Here is a 20,483-nt window from a genome sequence, read left to right as displayed (position 1 = left end):
CAGATGGAGCAATTGAGGATCAAGCCAGTGACTTATAAATGGAGTATGTACATGAATCCAGACTTGATTCTAATGCCCAAACCCCATTGTTGACTCAGATGGATAATATAACCCAGGGGATAACAGGTTTTTATAATACAGCTGACGCTGAACAATACGGGTTTGAACTACATGTGTCTTATATATTGATTTTTTTCAGCAAATAAATGAAAATTTTGGAGACTTCCAATAATTTGAAAAAACTCAGATGAACTGCATAGACTAAAAATACTAAAAAAATTAAGTTAGGTATTATTCTTAGAATTACAGAATACATGTAACATGAAAAATATGTGTTGGGCGCCTGGGTGGCTCAGTTGGTTAAGCGACTGCCTTCGGCTCAGGTCATGATCCTGGAGTCCCTGGATCGAGTCCCGCATCAGGCTCCCTGCTCGGCAGGGAGTCTGCTTTGCCCTCTGGCCTTATCCCCTCTCATGTGTTCTCTCTCATTCTCTCTCTCTCAAATAAATAAATAAAATCTTTAAAAAAAAAAAAAATATGTGTTAACAGACTTATCAGTAGTGTTTCTGGTCAACAGTAGGCTATTCAACTTGGGGGGGAGTCAAGTTAACCTGGATTTTCAAGTGGAGGGGGCAGGAAGGCAGTGTCCCTAACCCCTGCATTGTTAAAAGGGTCAACTGTACTTAGGCTAGGGACCCCCCCTTTATTTTGTGAATGAACAACTAAAATAGAAGGATCTGGGGGCACCTCGGTGGCTCAGTCATTAAGCGTCTGCCTTTGGTTCGGGTCATGATCCCAGGGTCCTGGGATCGAGCCCCGCATCGGGCTCCCTGCTCGGCGGGAAGCCTGCTTCTCTCTGCCCCACTCCCCCTGCTTGTGTTCCCTCTCTCACTGTGTCTCTCTCTGTCAAATAAATAAATAAAATCTTTAAAAAAAAAAAAAAAAAAAGGATCTGGATTCCATTTAGTCCTGATGATATAACTACACCGGGTAGATGTGGACTTTTACCCACTTCACAGATTGGAACGAGGATCTCCAGAAATGTGATCCATGTGCAGGCTTGCTCTGCATTCACCAGGCCACTTCCTCCAGCCACGGCCAGATACAGGAGCACCTGCAGTGGGCTGTTCTCTTCTGGAGGGAGGCACTGCCCCGGGATGGCGGCAAATGTGCAGTGTTCTGAAAAGCACTAACCACCAAGGTGCGGAAGCAAGCGGGCTGCATAGCACCTTGGTCCCATCAGCTACAAGAGGAAGAGATCAGCCCCCACCCAGAAGGGAGACAAATCTGCCCATCACTTTACAAAGAAAAGGATGGTCTGCTAATGAAATGAGGAATTCTGCACTTCTCTGGTCCACCAAGAAACTGAAAAATCAACCCGAGTTCACAATTAAAAAAAAAAAAAAACACATGGGGCACCTGGGTGGCTCAGTCGTTAAGCGTCTGCCTTCAGCTCAGGTCATGGTCCCAGGGTCCTGGGAATGATCCCTGCGTTGGGCTCCCTGTTCGGCAGGAAGCCTCCTTCTCCCTCCCACTCCCCCTGCTTGTGTTTCTGCTCTGGCTGTCTCTCTCTGCAAATAAATAAAATCTCAAAAAACAAAAACAAAAACAAACATCTCACTAACACAAGAATGATTCTGGCCAGAGCTGAGGCCCTGTACCTACCAAGGGCTGGATGATGAGGTGGGGGGGCCCCGCGGGTACTTGTCATGGTATAGGACCCAGGACCCAGGAGGAGTTAATTTCTGATGAAATTGGAAAAGATGTCTGAGCCTGAAGGCTGGACAGCTGGCATGAGAGCTGGTCTGAGAAAAAAGGAATCCTTTTTTTTTTTTTTTAAGATTTTATTTATTCATTTGTCAGAGAAAGAGCACAAGCAGGAGGAGAAATAGGCAGAGGGAGAAGCAGGCTCCCCGCTGAGCGGGGAGCCTGATGTGGGACTTGATCCCAGGACCCTGGGATCATGACCTGAGCAGAAAGCAGACGCTTAACTGACTGAGCCGCCCAGGCGTCCCGGACAAAAGGAATCCTAAGGTAAGTTTTCCTGAAAGGAGAACTTGCCCACACCCCAAATTGGAAGCAGGTCCCCAGGGCTGCAATAATGAGGGGTGACAGGCACCATTTGGTCGCAGGCCCCACGTGGCTGGAGGAAGGAAAGGAAGGGAAGCAGCCTCCCCCCACCCCCCACCTCCCTTGCTCCTCCCTTTCACCCCCTGCGGCTCCCAGATACTCTCCCTCCCCTTCTAGCCTTTGAAGGGGGGTGGCTAGGACTATGGCTTTAAGGAGCAGGATGCAGCCAGCCCCAACCCCTTTGTCTGGGCCCTCTCCACCCCAACAGGGAAAGGTAAAGGACCTCACTTAGCTCTGCAATTACGCCTCCAAGGTAGGCCTCAAGCTTTTTGTGGGGGGGTAAAATGGCCCCAACCCATAAAAGAAAACCCTGGCTCCTTTCAAAAGGGAACAAAGGCGTTCCTTCCTGCCAACTCCCAAATTGAGGACAATGATTTGGAAAAGCTTTCATAGCTGAGAGGAATAGAGTACCTAGGAGGAAGGCAGGATAGGCGGGGCCAGCAGAGGTCCCTCCCTTCAACTCCTGTTCTCATTAATGGTTACCCTAAAAATAGGGGCGATCGGTTAACTAATACAGATGTCATCGTTCATCACATGCTATACCAAGCACTACCCCATCAAGCCCTTACCAAACCCAGTGTGGTAGGGGCTATTTCCACCCATCAGACACCTAAGGAATATGGAGGGTTAGAGGTTAAATCGTGCATAAAACTGATTTCATTCTTATACAACCTCGAGTTATTAGTAAGACTGTTCCTATTTCACAGATGTAGTAACTGTAACCACAGAGGGAAATGGACTTGGTGGGACAGATTTAAATACATGCAAAGACCTATGCATGTCCTTAAAGAGGGCAGCCAGCTCACCTCACAAGGATGCTAACAGTGGCAGACTTTCTTTGAATGGTTACTGTATACCAGCCCTATCATCATTTCCACCCTAGAAAAATCATGGCAACCTTGAAACCCACTGGGGGGCGGGGGGTGGCCTCAAGAAGCCACAGCAGGTGTTGGAGAGGAGGGCAGGGGTAGCTCTGTGTCCTGGGCCCTCCACCTGAGGGCACCAGAAGGGATATCCCTCCCCAGCAAAATTACCACCAGTCCAAACCCACAGCACCCACAAATCAGGAGGCCGTTCAAAACTCATAGCGTCCTTAACGGTCTTTACTTCATGCACCCTCTCACCTTGGGGGGGGGGGGGGGGGGGAGATGAGGAAGCACAAGGGCTCAGTCTCTCAGGGCAGGGGATAAGGGGGAAAGGCAAGCTGGAGGTCGAAGCACAGGCCTGGGGCTGAGCCCAGACGGCTGCCCTTCTTTGCCACAGGTGAGTGAATCCAGCAGCAAAGCCTGAGCCCAAGAATGTCTCCCTGCTGCTAACTTGCTAAGTTCACCCCACAGTCTCTCTTGGCTTCTTGCACTTTTTCTCCTGCGAAGTGGGACTCATCACCTACCCTCCAACAATCAGAAGAGGGATGCTGTTCTTCTGGGAGGTGGCGCTACAGCTTTTGAGACCTCAGTTTGTGGAGTGTGGGAAGTGGGACCAGCTTCATCCCGGAAGGGGAAAAATGGAAAGTGAGCCCCCAGGGCAGGCAGTGTGACCGGGGCAGGGCGGCGCCACCCCGACCCGGCTCCTCCCCCGCCAGGTGTGTACAGAGAGAGGGCAGCCCCTCCCGAGGGCGTCCCCGAAGCCCCGCGGTGCCTCGCCGGGGTGGCTCATCTAGGGAGGACCCCGAAAGACAACCCCTCTGGCGCACACCCTGGCCCACCTGCTCGCCCGCACATCCACTAGTTATATCTTCTATCCCTGGGAGGGGAGAAAACGGCCCCTTCGCCTGAAACCCACAGGTCTAAGTCATGAGGGACGGACGCCCACCTTCCTGGCTGAATTCCTTCCCTCGCCTATAAGGAGGCTCGCTCTGAAGCCGAGGGCAGGTAAGGACACCCCCTCCCAATGACCGAAGCTTCTTCCTCCATTCCTCTCCGGAGGGACACGTCCTCCCCTCGACTCTAGACCCCAAGAAGGCCACCCCGTCTCCCTCCCTGGGGACGAACTTCTCTCCCTCGGGGTCTTGGGAATACAGCATGAGTATCCCACTCATATCCCTTCAAGTCACATGTCCTTTCCCCCCTTTTTCCTTCTTGCCACAGGTGGTCCACCCCTCCTCCCCTACCATGCCGGGTCTCCAGCCGGATGGGAGCCGCCTCCCCCGGACGTCCCAGGAAGAGGGTCCCTCCTGGCAGTCCCGGGACCCCTCCGCTGTCCCCTCCCCCACCAGGCCCGGACCCCCGGACTGACGAGCCTCCCCGGGGCCACGGGGCGCTCACCTGCCGAGAACCTGGCTCGGGCGCCGCTCTGCGGGCGAGCCGCGGGTCGGGACAGGCTGGCGGGAGGCCGGCGGGCGGCCGCGCAGGGCGCTCGGCTCGCGAATCTCCGGCGCCGATCGCCGAACTACGTTTACTTGGGCCACTTAACCCCCGCGCTGCCGGCCTGGCGCGGCGGCCGCCCGCTCGCCGGCCTGCCAGTGGGCCGGTTGCGTCCGTCGGGGGGCGCTCGGAGCGTCCACGCGGGCTGCGGCCGCGGGGCTGGGGGGTGGCTGCTGCGCCGAGGCAGCTCAGGCCTGACCGGGCTGCGAGAGTGGGTGGGGAGGGGGCGGTGCCGAGGCCCCTTGTAACCCCGGCCTGGCGCTCGCCCCGCCCCCGCCCGGGGGCGCCCCCGCCGCAGCCACTCAGAGCCGGCCCCGGGCGCGGGGGGGGGGGGGGGGGGGGGGGGGGGGGGGACGAGGGAAATTTGAAATCACTTCGGAGCCTCCCCTCCGCCCCTCCTCCACAGGCGCCGCCTCCTGTCCCCCCTCCGCCTGTTAAATCACCCATCGGGCTAACAGACCCTGATGGGGCCCTAGCCGACATCACCCCCCAAACACACACACACACTGGGACACACACACACACACACACACACACACACACTGGGACACATACACACACACACACACACACACACACACACACACACTGGGACTCAGCGGGGGCCCCCTTTCCCCGCCCCCCACCCTGAGCAGGATGCGCGGCCCAGAGAGGGACGTGCCCCCACTGGAGTCACACAGCGGCGGAGTCTCCCCTCTACCCCCACCTCCAGCCGCAATGCCACCTGGGCGCTGCCGTGCCTCAGCCAGTCAGTCACCCCCTCTGGACCCTCGGACAGGTCCTTCCTTCCTCCCACCCTGCTGGGCCTTTGTCAGCCATCTTGAGGGGAAGGGAGAGGAGAGCAGACAGGGAAGGCGGCCGGGTCCTTTGCCGCCTGGGTTCTCAGGTCCAGCCGGCCTCACAAGCAGAAGAAGCCCCACTCTTAGGTCTCAAGTGCCTCTGCCCTTAAAGGGTGTTGAACTATTGGAAAACTGTACTTCCTAATATTTATTGTACCTGGTATTTATATCCATATGTTTATCTGTTTATTGTGTGTTTCTCCACACATTAGACTGCGAGGTCAGGGTCTCCGTGTATCTTAGCACACAGGAGATGCCTAATAAATATGTGTTGAATGAAAGAATGAAAGAAAAATGAATGATGACAGGATGGCCTACAGGCCCTATAGGAGCTGGCTCCTGCCTGCCTTTCCAGGCATCTCCTATCCTCCCCCCTGCCCCACTTCACTCAACCTTCTCACCTCTTGGCTGTTCCTCAAACACATCAAGCATGTTCCTGGACATTCCTTGTCCAGAGGACTCTGCATGGCCAGTCTCTCACCTTTCTGTTCTCTCCCCAAAAGGTCAACTTCTAGAGATGCTTTTCCTGACCACCCCACCTAACAGCCTCCCCACTCCATCCCTCCTATCTGATGTCATTCCCTTTGTAGCTCACAGAGCTATTTCAAATTTTTTTAGGATTTTATTTATTTATTTGAGAGAGAGCGAGCATGGGAGGGGGGCAGAGGGAGAGGCAGGGGGAGGGGCAGAGGAAGAGGGAGAAGGAGACTCCCTGCTGAGCAGGGAGCCAGATTTGGGGCTCCATCCCAGGACCCCTAGAGATCATGACCTGAGCCACCCAAGCACCCCTTGCAGAGCTATTTCAAATTGTTTTGGATATTTCCTTGTTTACATCTTTCTTTTTCTGGTTTTTTTCTTGTTACAAACACACACTATAAACCATACTCCATGAGGGCAGAAACCACAACTGTCTGTCTAGGTCCAAGCTGTATTTCCAGTCCCACAGGAGGAGTTCAACACAAGTTTGTTGAATGAATGAATGAAAGAACACAGGTTTCCTGCCTCCGGGGCTCCAGCTCTCCAAGGAAAAGCACAGCTTTCTCCCTTCATCTCCTACCAGGTATTTGCAAATAACTAAATGGCAAATTCTCTGGCAGCTGCAAACATTTCCAAACCTATTGGATCTTGTCCTACCTAGGAACCTGGATGGAGGTTAAGGAAATGTGAAAGTGAGATGGGGGAGCCTCCTGTGAATGAGCAGGAGGAACTTCTTGGCCACTGGCACAAACATCCAAAATTGGGTTCCAGTCCGTGTAGGAAGAAGGGGATCCCCCCGGAGGGCCTGTCTCTTGTCCCCACCATCTAAGGTATGCCTTTAGGGGAAAGAAATATATAAGCTGGTGGGCTTGTGGGGAGGGCTGCTGGGCCTATTTTCTGATCCCTAAGCCAAGACCTGCCACGTGGCAAAAGATGTACCACCGAGAACACCTAGGAGGCCTAGTTTAGATGCCAAAGGGTTGGGTTTCTGGGGACAAGGCAGACATTTCTGGGAAGAGCAGACCACCTAATTTCAGGAAGAAAAAAGGAGAGGGTCTCAATGAGCAAGTGTTCTGAGTCCTATCATTTGGAAAGGAGGGTGAATGCCAGGAGAACGGGTGGAAGAAAAATGGCACGATGTCTCCCTAAGACACAGAACTTTATAGTTTGCAAAGTTCATTCGTTATATTCACCACCTCATTTGAGCCTCAGAGCCGCTCCACGAGGAGTCAGGGCAAGGAGAATCAGGACGCCTTTTCAGATGAGGGGACTGAGGCCCAGAGAAGAGAGGGACTTGTGCAAAGTGAGTCAGCCAGACAGCCTGACCTTGACTGAGCACCTGCTATGTAGCAGGCAGCTGGCTAGGAATTCAGACAGGAAAGCCCATAGCTTACCTGTTGGGTAGGGAGTGTCAGAAAATGAACATAAATAAGCAAATAAGAGACTATCCGGTGTGGATCAATCTGGGAAGAAGAGAAAATGGAGACAGGATTGATGCAGCCAGGGCAAGACCTAGGTCAGGATTCAGCTTGTGGATGGCATGTGGTAGGGAAAGCCAGGACACCAGTGTAGCCAGAGCAGAGGGAGTGAGGAGGGGAGAAATAATAGGGGGCCAGGTCTTGTGGGACCAATAAGCCATGGCAGGGATTTTGAATGTCACCATTTAAGCCGTGATCTGACTTAGATGTTTAAATCAGATCCAAGTGGCGAGGTGGATGGGGAGGAGACCTGATCTGGAAAACTGAGGTTCGTAGCCTGGATCATGGTGGGAGCAGAGGAGGTGGAGAAAAGTGACTGAATTTGGGATAGATTGTGGAGATTGGGCCAAGTAGTGCTGATGGCCCCAGGGGGAAAGGGAGGGATGGCATCAAGGATGGCCCCTAGAATTTTAGCCTAAGCATCTGGGTGAAGGGTAGTGCATTTACCTAAATGAGGAAGGTTTACATAATGTGGATTTGGAGGGGAGCTCAGCAGGTCTGCCATGGCCACGTGAATATGGATTCACACTGTGACCTGGGCTGCTACCCACGTGCCCTGACTCTGTCCAATGCTCCTTTCACTGTCGAGGTGGTAGGGCATGCCATATATATCTCCCACACCACACCCCCTCCTCCAGCACTCATTCTCAGAGGGGCGGACCCCATGTCCTAGAAGGGGGATTTTCATCAGACATGGTGGTTTGAATTCTACTTCTAAGGTTGCATGAATCTGATAAATCGCCTGGTCTCTTTGAGCCTCAGTTTCCTCAGCCAAAGAGAGAGAATACTTCATTGCCACTGGGACCAATGAATGAACCATTAAATGAAAACATTGGTGTTGGATTACCCAGTTGGGCAGACAAGGCTCCAGCCCCCAAAGAAAAATTTTTATGAAAGATTTTGCCTTTTTTCCCCCCATACTCCCCAAGATTTTGCTTTTTGATGTTTAAAAAAACCATATAGGGGTGCCTGGACGGCTCAGTCCTTAAGCCTCTGCCTTCGGCTCAGGTCATGATCCCAGGGTCCTGGGATCGAGCCCGCATCGGGCTCCCTGCTCCGCGGGGAGCCTGCTTCTCCCTCTCCCACTCCCCCTGCTTGTGTTCCCTCTCCCACTGTGTCTCTCTCTGTCAAATAAGTAAATAAATCTAAAAAATAAATAAATAATAAAAAATTTTAAAAACCATATAGTTAGGGAGTCTTTCTGGCTCAGTCGGTGGAGAGTGCAACTCTTGTTCTTGGGGTCTTGAGTTCAAGCCCCACGTTGATGGGCCTAGAGATTACTTAATAAAAATAAAAAATAAATAAAATTCATATAGCTGTTACTACACACATAGACACACACACAGGCAGTGGAGAACACAGAAGGTTAGAAAGAGAATCTGTGTTTCCAGATTGATTTCAGGTCTTCCCATGTTGGACACCAGTGCAACGGTGTTTCTTTAAAAATTTATTTCAGGGGCGCCTGGGTGGCTCAGTCAGTTAAGCGTCTGCCTTCAGCCCAGGTCATGATCCCAGGGTCCTGGGATCCAGTCCGCGTTGGGCTCCCTGCTCCGCGGGAAGCCTGCTTCTCCCTCTCCCGCTCCGCCTGCTTGTAGTCTCTCTCTCACTATCTCTCTGTCAAATAAATAAAAAAAATTTTTTTTTAAAAATTTATTTTAACAGGGGCGCCTGTCTGGCTCAGTCAGTGGAGCGGTGGACTCCTGATCTCCAGGTTGTGAGTTCGAGCCCCACATTGGGCATAGAGATTATTTAAAAATAAAAGCCATAGTAATAATAATAAAATAAAATAAAAACAAAATATTTAAAATAAACAGTAAGTAAAAAAAATTTATCATAACAGATCACAATCATTATACTCATGATGGTAATCAATGTTTATTAAGAAGACAACAAAAATTCTGTGATTAAAGGTCATTTGTTTCGTCATCTGAAAAAAAAAACATAGATAAGGGAATGTCCTTGCTCTTAGGAAATAAACACTATAAAGTATTTAGAGGTAAAGGGGCACACTGGCACCAATTTGCCCTTAAATGGTTCAGAAACAACAATATGCATATGTATGGGAGAGGGAGAATGTAAAGCAAATGGAGGAAAATGTAAACAAAAGGAAAATCTGGTTAAAAAGACATTCATTCATGAGTTCCTACTACTAGTCCTACAACTCTTCTATAAATTAAATGAGGGATTATATCAAATAAAAAGATGCCCCCTGAAAATTAATGTTAAAAAAATAAACCACACAGGGGTACCTGGGGGGCTTAGTCGGTAGAGCACGCACCTCTTAATTTCAGGGTTGTGAGTTCGAGCCCCACATTGGGCATGGACATGGAGCCTACTTAAAATAAAATTTTAGGTGCACCTGGGTGGCTCAGTTGGTTAAGTGTCCGACTTTTGATTTTGGCTCAGGTCTTCATCTCAGGGTCCTGAGTTCAAGCCCCGCGTTGCGCTCCATTAATTAGTTAATTAATTAAAATACTAAAAAAACAAGGGCCGCCTGGCTCAGTAGAGCATGTGACTCTTGATGTCGGAGTTGTGAGTTCGAGTCCGATATTGGATGTAGAGATTACTTAAAAATAAAACCTTGAAAAAAAATTCTTTAAACAAAAAACAAAAACCCCACACATGTGGGGTGCCATGCTGGCTGAATCAGAAGAGCATGCAACTCTTGTTTTCGGGGTCATGAGTTCAAGCTCCATGTAGGGTGTAGAGATTACTTAATTTTTAAAAAAAGCACACATAAATATATATATCCTTCATGCCTTTGTGCTAATCAACACATTGATGGACTTACACCCATGTCATGGTTAAATATTATATTTGTGTTGAATTCTACCACCATTTTTTCAGCTCTCACAGCAGCTACAGGTTTTAATAACATGCAAAAAGCTAAGCACTGTGCTTGTTGCATAATAAGTACCTCAGATGCGGTAGGTATTTTTATGAACAGGTGACTTCATCTCTCTGTCTCGATTTCATCATCCATAAAATGGAGGTAATAAGAATCCTTACTTCGTAGAATTGTTGTGAGAATCATATGAGTTAATACATATCGGGCTTTTTGAACCATAACAACCATAAAGGTGCTTGTTAAATTAAAAAAAAAAATACATTGTTATTGGGGCGCCTGGCTGGCTCAGTTGGAAGAACCTGCAACTCTTGATCTCAGTGTCGTGACTCTTGATCTTGGGGTCCTGAGTTCGAGCCCCACGTTGGGCATAGTGATTACTTAAATAAAAATTTTTAAAAAAATATATTGTTATTAATAGTGAATTCATGCTCCCCTGCTCCCCTGGCTGTCTCAGCCCTTAGCAGGTGCGGAGAGGAACACTCCCGCTGCCCCCTCAGCATCACAGAACCCTGTCCCTTGGGCTCCCTGCTGCTTAAGGCAAGCCCAGTTCACCTCTGGATCTGCAACCAACATCTAGTGTGATGAGCCCCATTTCACAGTCAAGGAAACTGAGGCTGTGCAAGGTAAGGCAGTTTGCCTGAAAGCCATAACTGGTTGGTGGCAGAGCTGCAACTAGACTCCCAGTTCGACCCCCACTCTGCACGGACCCCCACCCCACCCCCATTCTGTGTGTGCTATGCTAAGGAGTTTGAGCCTCAGTCAACTCCCAGTCTGATTGGAATAATAATAATAGTAATGCCTACTTCCGGGAGTGACTGCAGGGATCCGCAGAGCCCGTGTATGTGAAAGAGCCCTATTGTAAAGTACTTGGTCTTAACTGCAGTGTCATCTGAGGCCACGTTCATGTGCAAAGTGGGTTCCTCACCTTTCGTTTTCAACAGAAACACCCAGACCTCTCTACCCCAGTCCACCCACAGAATTCTTTTATGTCTTTTTTTTTTCTTTTATGCCTTTTTTGAACCTAAAAATGGGCCATTGAAAGATCTGCTTTAAATATACCTACCTAGACAAGTACACAGTCTGGCCAGGTATTATTTGTTATTATTAAATAAGTATGTTAGTAGCAGCCATCAAGAGATGTGCCAGACACTTGGCTCAGTGTTTTGCACGTATTACGCACTGATTCTTGGGGCAGCTTCATGAAGTAGAAAGGAGTGTTATCTCCATTTTACACAGGGGGAAACTGAGGCCCACAGAGGCAGAGTAATTATTCGAAGTTATACTGCCAGGAAGTGTGCTGAGAGCTGGGATTAAATTCTAAGCTGGTCTTAACCACCTTGCTACCCTATAAAAGGTTTAGCATGGTTCCTAGGAGGTGGCACTGATGAACAGGGGAATGGATCCTACTTCTCCCTAAGAGCCCTTTGCTGGCTGCACAGACCCACTGACCTTCCTTTGCCTGGGGATGTGAGTCTGCCCCCTACCCTCTGAGCCAGGGAAACTCTATCCTGAGGCGTTGCTCCTCACACCTTCTATCTACTCCTTTCTCTCCTTCAAAATAGGGAAGTGCCCTGGGGTGGGCATGGAAGTTAGGATAGGAAGTGGGCTGCCCTTCTCCTTGTCCTGCACCTCTCTCTCCATCCCCTACAGAAGCAGTTCTTTCCTTGCTGCTGTCACTGAAGAGGATGCCTTGGTGGAGGAGTGTGTGGATATTTATTTAATTTATGGAACTACCTGCCAGGTGCTATGGTAAGGACTGGGGATAAAGCAGACAACAAAAAGGGACTTAGTCCTGGGGCTGCCCTCCTGGAGCTTACAACTGAGTAGGGAAACAGACACGAATTAACTGAATTGATCTCATGAACAATTATGAGATTACAATTGTGTTAAATGCTAAGAAGACAAGCACAGGGTAAGTAAGAGGAAGTGCGGCTGAGAAATATTCTCTGAGAAAGAGCTCTAAGGGAATGCAGGCTACAGGGTGGAGGGAAATGTGTTCTAGGCAGTGGGAATAGCACTTGCTAAGGTCCTGGAACACAGGGAACTGAGGGGAGGCCCGTGTGGCTGGAGCATGCAGGGGGAGAGAGAGAATCTGGTGAAGAAGGCAGGGGCCAGATCATGAAACCTTAAGAAATGAAGTCATTAGGGCGCCTGGGTGGCTCAGTTGGTTAAGCAACTGCCTTCGGCTCAGGTCATGATCCTGGAGTCCCTGGATTGAGTCCCGCATCGGGCTCCCTGCTCTGCAGGGAGTCTGCTTCTCCCTCTGACCCTCCCCCCTCTCATGTGCTCTCTCTCATTCTCTCTCTCTCAAATAAATAAATAAAATCTTAAAAAAAAAAAAAAGAAATGAAGTCATTGGAGGCTTTTCAGAAGACAGGTTATTAATGTGATCAGATGTAAATAAAGCATTTTGCATAGTGTCTCGCACAATGGTAGCTGGTAGAAGGCAAAAAAGCCCTCCCTTCATTTAGGATAGTCTCTGTATCTACAGATATATAGTCTCTGTATCTATAGATAACATTTTATCCCAATTTCTCCAGACATCAAGTGAATGAATGCTCAAGTTATTTATTATCATTATTCATAGTGATAATAGTACTCCTAATTTGCTTCCCCTGAATTGCCTAAGGAGATAATTTTTTTTAAAGATTTATTTATTTATTTATTTATTTATTTATTTATTTGAGAGAGTACATGCATGGGCACGGGGAGGAGCAGGGGAGAGGGAGAAGCAGACTCCCTGCTGAGCAGGGAGCTGGACACAGGGCTAGATCTCAGGATCCTGAGATCATGACCTAGCTGAAATTAAGAGTCAGAGGCTTAACCAACTGAGCCACCCAGGTGCCCTGGAGATCATTTTTAAAAGGTGAAAGACATGGTTAAGAAAACACAGCCCTGGGCGCCTGGGTGGCTCAGTCATTAAGCGTCTGCCTTCGGCTCAGTTCGTAATCCCAGGGTCCTGAGATCGAGCCCTACATCGGGCTCCCTGCTCCGCGGGAATCCTGCTTCTCCCTCTCCCACTCCCCTTGCTTGTGTTCCCTCTCTCGCTGTGTCTCTCTGGGTCAAATAAATAAATAAAATCTTAAAAAAAAAAAAAAGAAAACACAGCCCTGGGGCGCCTGGGTAGCTCAGTCAGAAGAACACAGGACTCTTGATCTCCACTTTTTTTTTTTTTTTAAGATTTTCTTTATGTATTTGACACAGAGAGAGCACAAGCAAGGAGAGTGGCAGGCAGAGGGAGAGGGAGAAGCAGACTCCTTGCTGAGCAGGGAGCCCGATGCGGGGCTTGATCCCAGGACCCTGGGATCATGACCTAAGCCGAAGGCAGCGGCTTAACCAACTGAGCCACCCAGACGCCCCTTGATCTCCAGTTTTGACTTTGAGTTCCACATTGGGTGTAGAGATTACATAAACAAACTTTAAAAAAAAAAAAAGGAAAGGAAAGAACACAGCACTACTGTCCCCCGCCCTCACAGTGGCCCTTGTGAGAAGAGCCTCCACTGCAAAATAGTCTGTAATCTGTCTTTGGCTTTTGACTTGGGTCCCAGGTCTAAACTATTGATTGCTTTCCTCATCCTGAGCCTTAAACAGACAGCATGCCTTACTCTTGAATGTCCCTCCATATGTATTTAAGTTTTTTATTTATTTAAGTAGTCTCTAAACCTGAGGTCAAGAGTCACACACTCTTCTGACAGTGAGCCAGCCAGGTGCCCCTCCTCCATATTTTGTGGTGATCATGCAATGAGGTATTCATCCATACTTGATAGGTTTCTACTTTTTGGAAGTTCCTTGAATAAGTCTTGCTTCAGCCACTTGCTATCTGGTAGAACAGCCTCGCCTGTCCAGATGTGGTCTGATGAGTGTCCAAAGGGATGACGCATGCCCTCATGTTTGTCCTCATGCACACTGGCATGAACTTGAGTCTAGAGATCTCCCTGAAGAAACATCACCTGGGATGGTGGTAGTGATGGCGACAGCAACAAGCAACTAGGCCGTGTTTACCTTTTAAATGTCTAGGCCCCAGCGCCCATTCTGGTCCCATCCTCGGGGCCTCCAGGAAACCTCTTGCCCACCTCCCAAGTTCTAGGGTGCCCACCCGAAGTTCTTGTCTGCTACACCCAGGCAGATGCCTAAAGGATCTTAGATGATAGAGGCATAGTCCCCCTACTCCAGTACCACCCTCTGCTTGAAACCTCCACACAGGTCACTCTCAGTGCCAAACCCAAAGCCCTGGAGGTACATGGGGAGTACGTTAAGGCCACGTTATGTTCATATGTGTAACATTTAGTCCTTTGCTTGGTCGACCCACGTGAACAAAATGTCCATGTCAACCTGTATGACTCTGCCATTCTTTGTAACTGCTTCACAGAATCCCACGGTATGAACGGGCTGCAATTTATTGCACAGTTGATCCTGTTAGTGGACAATTCATTGGCTTACAGGTTTTTCCCATTACAATCCTGGTTACCAAGAGCATTCCTCTACATTCCTCCTCATATGTATGTACATTTCCGGTTTTTACAGTTACCATTCAATTGTCCAAGATGACTATATAACAATTTATTAATTACTTGTATAATTTTCCAACATTTTATTATGGAAAATATTCTAAGATTCAGCCAAGTTGAAAGAATTTATGGGGAACCCCCTTAGACCTCCTACCCAGATTTTGCCGTTGACATTTTATACATCTCTCCATCCATCCATTTATCCATCCATCCATCCATCCATCTATCCATCTTATCTTTTGAAGCATTTCAAAGGAAATTGCAGACATCAGTACACTTCCTTCTGAACATTTCAACATGCATTTCATTAACTAGAGTTTAATATTTGTTTATACTTTTTTGTCTTCAATGTAAAATTTACATAAAAGACACAAATCTTTTTTTTTTTTTTTTTTTTTAAAGATTTTTATTTATTCATTTGCGAGAGAGACGGAGAGAGAACAAGCAGAGGGAGAGGCAGAGGGAGAGGGAGAAGCAGACTCCCCGCTGAGCAAGGAGCCCGATGCGGGACTCGATCCCAGGACCCTGGGATCATGACCTGAGCCGAAGGCAGACGCCCAACCATCTGAGCCACCCAGGCGCCCAAAAGACACAAATCTTAAGTGTACATTTACTGAACATTCATACACGCATACACACACTGTGTGTGCTCCCCGTGTACCCAAACCCCTATCAAGATATAGAACATCATCATCACCCTGGAAAGTTCTATTGTTCCTTCCAGGCAATCTCTGCCCCAACTACTACAAAGATAATTAGTGTTCTAATTTTTTCCACCACTGACTGCCTGTTCTAGATCTTTATATTTTTTAATGGGGGGGGGGATGGGGGACACTCCCCACGTACACATTTTTTCTGCCTTCTTTTATTTTAATGGGAGGAAAACAAAAATCTCACCTCCTCTCCAGTGCCTAAAGGAATGTATTTCTTTCTGACCAGATAAGTTCTATTCCTCCTTTGAGTTCCAATAAGCAATTAACTTCTCATTCCCTGGGACACATGTATTTAGGCTCTGAGCTACCTGAATGCAGGGACTACATTTATCCCCACAGTAAGTGCTCAATAAACGTTTCTTCCCTTGAAACCCTTGCTTATTATCTATCTTTCTCTCACTTTCAGACAAACCATAAAGTACCGGTGGGCCTTCCTTTATTTTTGGAAGCTTAGGTTTGACTGCTCAGGGAGGTAGGATGGTAAAGGGAAGATCAGCAGCCTGATCTCATTCTTCCATCAACCCACTGAGTGACCCTATGCAAATATTTTCCCCAGTCTGGGCACTGGCTTCCCACACTGTCAAGTGAGGAAGATGGTACAGTGTGGGAATGGGGCCAAAAACCTTGGTGTCATTTTTCACTCCCTTCTCTCACGCAGGATCTGTCAGCACATCTGAAAGGTTTTCCTTCAACTCTGATTCCCAATCTGACCCTCACCACCTTGTTGCCAGCGCCTTGTACAAGCTACCATCCTTACTCCACTAGAATCTTGCATCAACCCCTCTTACTGGGCTCTCTGCTTCCAACCTTGCCCACTCCTGTCTCCTCTTCCTGAGCAGACTGGTCTTTGTTCAAAGATCTCCCACGACTCCCCATCTCACTTAGGGCAAAAGCCTAAGTCTTTCCAATGGCCCACAAGGGCCCCTATGACCTCGACCCAATCCCACCTTCTACTGTCTTCAGTTCTCACCCGTGACCTCTGCTTTTCCTTGAACACACCACGCACACTCTGACCTCAGGGCCTCTGCAGTTACCCCTCTACCTGGAATTCTTCCCCCCAGACATTTTCATGGCTCATTTCTTCACTTCCTTCAGGTCTTTCCTCAGATAACACTTTATTAAAGATGCCTTCCCTAGCCTGCCTATTAAAGAGCAAGCCCCCACCCTCCTCCCCCAGCACTCCCCATCCTCAGGATCATCCAATGTGCTATGTATTTACTTACTTATTGCCGCCTGTCTACCTGACTAGAATGTAAGTTCCACGAGGGACAGCTCATCTACCTGTTTTGACTGCAGCTATATTTTGTTCACTGTGCACCTACATTAGGGCCTAGCTCATAATAGGTGCTCAGTAAATATTTGTTGGTGAGTCAGGGAACATGGGCTTGGGACTTAGCTCTAGCGATGATCTTTTCTATCTAAGGCTTGGATTCCTCCCTTAAAAAAAGCTCCCAATCTTTTCCTCATTGTATTGTTGTGAAAAGTTAAATGGTACAGGAAACACATGTTACAGAGTTGCCTGGCTGACAGTACAGAAGCCCTGTGGCTTAGGGCACGGCTTCTGACACCTGAGTGACCTGCCACGAGGTTCCCTGGCCCTTCTAGTACCTGCTTCAGAAGTTTCCTTAAGGTTATACAAAAGCCCCATGGAACGTGCTTCACACAGTGTCTGATACAGTAATAGTAACCGTTGTTGAGGGACTGGAAAAGGATTCTACTTCTTGGATTTGCTCTGGATCTGGACTCTGCCTCCTCTTTTGTTTTGGGATAAACAGACCTGTCCAGACCTGTCCTTATCTCCTCTGGGCAGGCCCTCTCCCACCAAGCTTCAGGAAGTCCTTATACACAGCTTGTAGATAACCCTGCCGGCAGGCTGGCCTTCAGAAAGTGATTACTGAGTCATGCTGACCTGGGGAGTAGTGAGAGAAGGTAGGGTGACAAGCCCAAGACCCCCAGGCTTCCCCTTGATTGTTATGTTGATGCCCATGTCCAGGGCCAGTCAGAGGTGGACGACTTAGTCTGCTTAACTTCCATTCACCTTTCAGGTCTACCCACAGCTGGCTTACCCCCCCCACATGCCCCCCCCCCCCCCACCGAACCTGCTCACCAACCGCCCCTCCTTCCTAGCTTCATACTGCCCTTCAGCGACTCTTCAAATCCAGTGTGTCTCCCCCGTTAGATTGTGAGCTGCATGGGGGCAGAGCAGTAATCTGTCTAGATCACCGCGTGGCCCCAGCACCTAGCACAGGGCCTGGCATACAGAAGGTGGTCAATAAATATCTGCTGCCCGGAGGACCAAAGGGACTTTCCCATCTTTCAGATAATAAAAGTGGTCTAGAAGAGAAAGTTCCCCTGGCAGCCCCTCCCAGGTTACACCCAGGTCTCTTCTCAGCACCCTGCAGCGATTTGCATTGCAGTCCTAAAGCAGGGCTAGGCCAGGCATTCATTTTATAATTGTCCTGAGGAGAAAAACAAAACAGACAATAGAGATCCGAGGCCTCATTTTCTCAGGCAAAGAGATTCCTACCTTGAATTTGAAATAAGGGGCGAGAGATTCCCCAAAGGTGGAGGCATTATCACCCCCACCCTCAAAACTAGGAACTGCCCAAAGGGCCCTTTAAAAAACAAATTTCTAGGGGAGGCAGTTTAAAAGTCCATTGAAGCTTAGGCCAAGGATCTTAAAAAGGTGTAACCTTTACCCCAGGAATTCCACTTGTAGAATTTATGTCAAAGAAAAATCTTGAGATTAAGGGAGACTTTTGAACGGGTAAGCAAGTTCTTCACCACCTCCCATGCAAAAGTCAAGAGAACTGAAATTGTCCTAGGAGTCCAACAATAGAGGGCTGTTTACATTAATGTGCAGATACAAGGATAGAAAACTGAAAGAGGAATTGACTCCTCTCCCCATGGCTTCCAGCAAGCTCAGAGCCAATTTGAAATTCAACCAATAATCTCTCCACTGCTCCATATGTTGGTGAGTTTGCGCCCTACCTGGTCCTGATTTACCTTTCTTTTTTTTTTTTTTTTTTAATCCTCCTACTTTAAGTGGCTCATTTCTTCAGCCAGTAACAGTCTTCCAACAGGGGAGTTTTTGTCTGGTTCACTGCTCTGTCCCAGCACCCAGCATGATGCTCACTAAAGACATGTTGCATGAATGGACAAATATATCCACAGGGTTGACTTAAAATCTTGGCCAATTTGGCAACTCCTACCCAAACGAAAGGTGGCAACCCAGCAATTCCATTCTAAGATCCAGTAATGCCATTCTTAAGATACCTGTATACATGGATACCTGTGTATGTGAAAAGGCAAGATGCTAAATAGTGTAAGAGTGTATATATATATATGTATATATATATATATGAGTCCATGGTTCGAAGCAAAAATAACAGAGAAAATAAGTGTAGGCCATTCCAGAATGATCCTGAGAGCACATATGGGAAGTTCCGATCTCACTCAGTCGTGGGACCTTGAATAGCACCTTTCCTCTATCAGCCCCATCCCCCCTCCCACAAAAAAACAAGGATAAGAGTTAAGACCTCCTGGGGGGCTTACTGAGAGGATTAAGGAAGAAAATGCATGTAAATGCCCAGCACTTCTACAGTTAGTACTGAAAGATATATTAAAATAGAAATTTATTTCCCTTGTGACAGGATGGGAACAAAGATCATTTAACTTCTTTTGACCCCTTTAAAATTTATTCTGTAAGTAAACTCAAATTTACGAAAGAGTTGCAAGAATACCCGTTATACTCTACCCAGAGTCAATAATTGTTAACCTTTGCCGTGTTTGTGCTATTTATCTCCTCTTCAATTTTTATTTCTTCAACCATTTTATCCCCCTTTACCTTAAATACTTTCAGCATGTAATTCTGAAGAACAAAGACATTCTCCTACATAAGCAAAGTACAATGATCAAATTCAGGAAAGTGAACACTGATACAATATCATTATCTAGTTTACAGTCATGTTCAGATTTCATCAGTTGTCCCAATAATGGGGTGCCTGGGTGGTTCAGGCGGTTGAGCGTCTGCCTTCGGCTCAGGCCATGATCCCGGGTTCCTGGGATCAAGCCCTGCGTGGGGACTCCCTGCTTGTCAGGGGAGTCTTCTCTCTCTAAAGTCTTTTTTCTTTTTTTTTTTTTTTTAAGATTTTATTTATTTATTTGACAGAGAGAGAGACAGTGAGAGAGGGAACACAAGCAGGGGGAGAGGGTGAAGGAGAAGCAGGCTTCCTGCTGAGCAGGGAGCCCCATGCGGGGCCCGATCCCAGGACCCTGGGATCATGACCAGAGCCGAAGTCAGACACTTAACGACTGAGCCACCCTGGCGCCCCCTCTCTCTAAAGTCTTTAAAAAAATTGTTCCAATAATGTCCTTTTTTAAAATTGTGGTTAAAAAAAAATAAGACCCACATAATATTTACCGTCTTAACCATTTTCCAAGCATACAGTTCAGTAGTTTTTTATTTATTTTTTATTTTTTTAAAGATTTTATTTATTTATTTGACAGAGAGAGAGAGAGGGAACACAAGCAGGGGGAGTGGGAGAGGGAGAAGCAGGCTTCCCGCCACGCAGGGAGCCCGATGTGGGACTCGATCCCAGGACCCTGGGATCATGACCTGAGCTGAAGGCAGATGCTTAACGACTGAGCCACCCAGGCGCCCCAGTTCAGTAGTGTTAAGCATATTCACGTTGTTGTGCCAATAATATATTTTATGGTAATTGTTTACCTCCATCCAAGACCACACATTACATTTAGTTATCTTGTCTATTTTAATTTCTTTTAATCTGGAGCAATTCCCCAGCCTTCCTTTGTTGATGACTTCCATAACATAGGTGTTTTTGAAAAGTGTAGGCCAACTGTAATTTTGCATTTGTCTATGTGCTTTTATCATAAAGGAGCTAGTATTGAAGGTATGATGAGGATAATAATAAATGGAAACACGAAAATGTCCACAGTATATTCCCTCCCAGTGTTGGGTAGGAGGAGGATCTGGAATCTATCCCTTCTGTCATAATGCCCTTGGGCAACATACCAGATCCTCAGGGGTGATAGAAACGTTCTGCATCTCACATCAATCTCAGTATCTCATCAATGTCAGTATCTCACTTTGCAAGATAAGATCTG

At 47.8% G+C, this 20,483-nt stretch overlaps 1 protein-coding gene across 1 annotated transcript in view; it reads right to left on the bottom strand.

The window, feature by feature from the left end:
* Nucleotides 1-4,470, bottom strand: part of DNMT3B (DNA methyltransferase 3 beta) — a 41,397-nt gene extending 36,927 nt beyond the window's left edge. The window contains exon 1 of the mRNA XM_032419881.1: nucleotides 4,395-4,470. The gene's annotated coding sequence lies outside the window, so the exon portion shown is untranslated. The remainder of the gene's footprint in view (nucleotides 1-4,394) is intronic.
* Between the last annotated feature and the right edge of the window lie 16,013 nt (nucleotides 4,471-20,483).

This window comes from Phoca vitulina, unplaced genomic scaffold (genome assembly GCF_004348235.1).
Source record: "Phoca vitulina isolate PV1807 unplaced genomic scaffold, GSC_HSeal_1.0 scaffold22, whole genome shotgun sequence".
NCBI lineage: Eukaryota > Metazoa > Chordata > Mammalia > Carnivora > Phocidae > Phoca > Phoca vitulina.
This window is presented reverse-complemented; position numbering and strand designations above follow the sequence as displayed.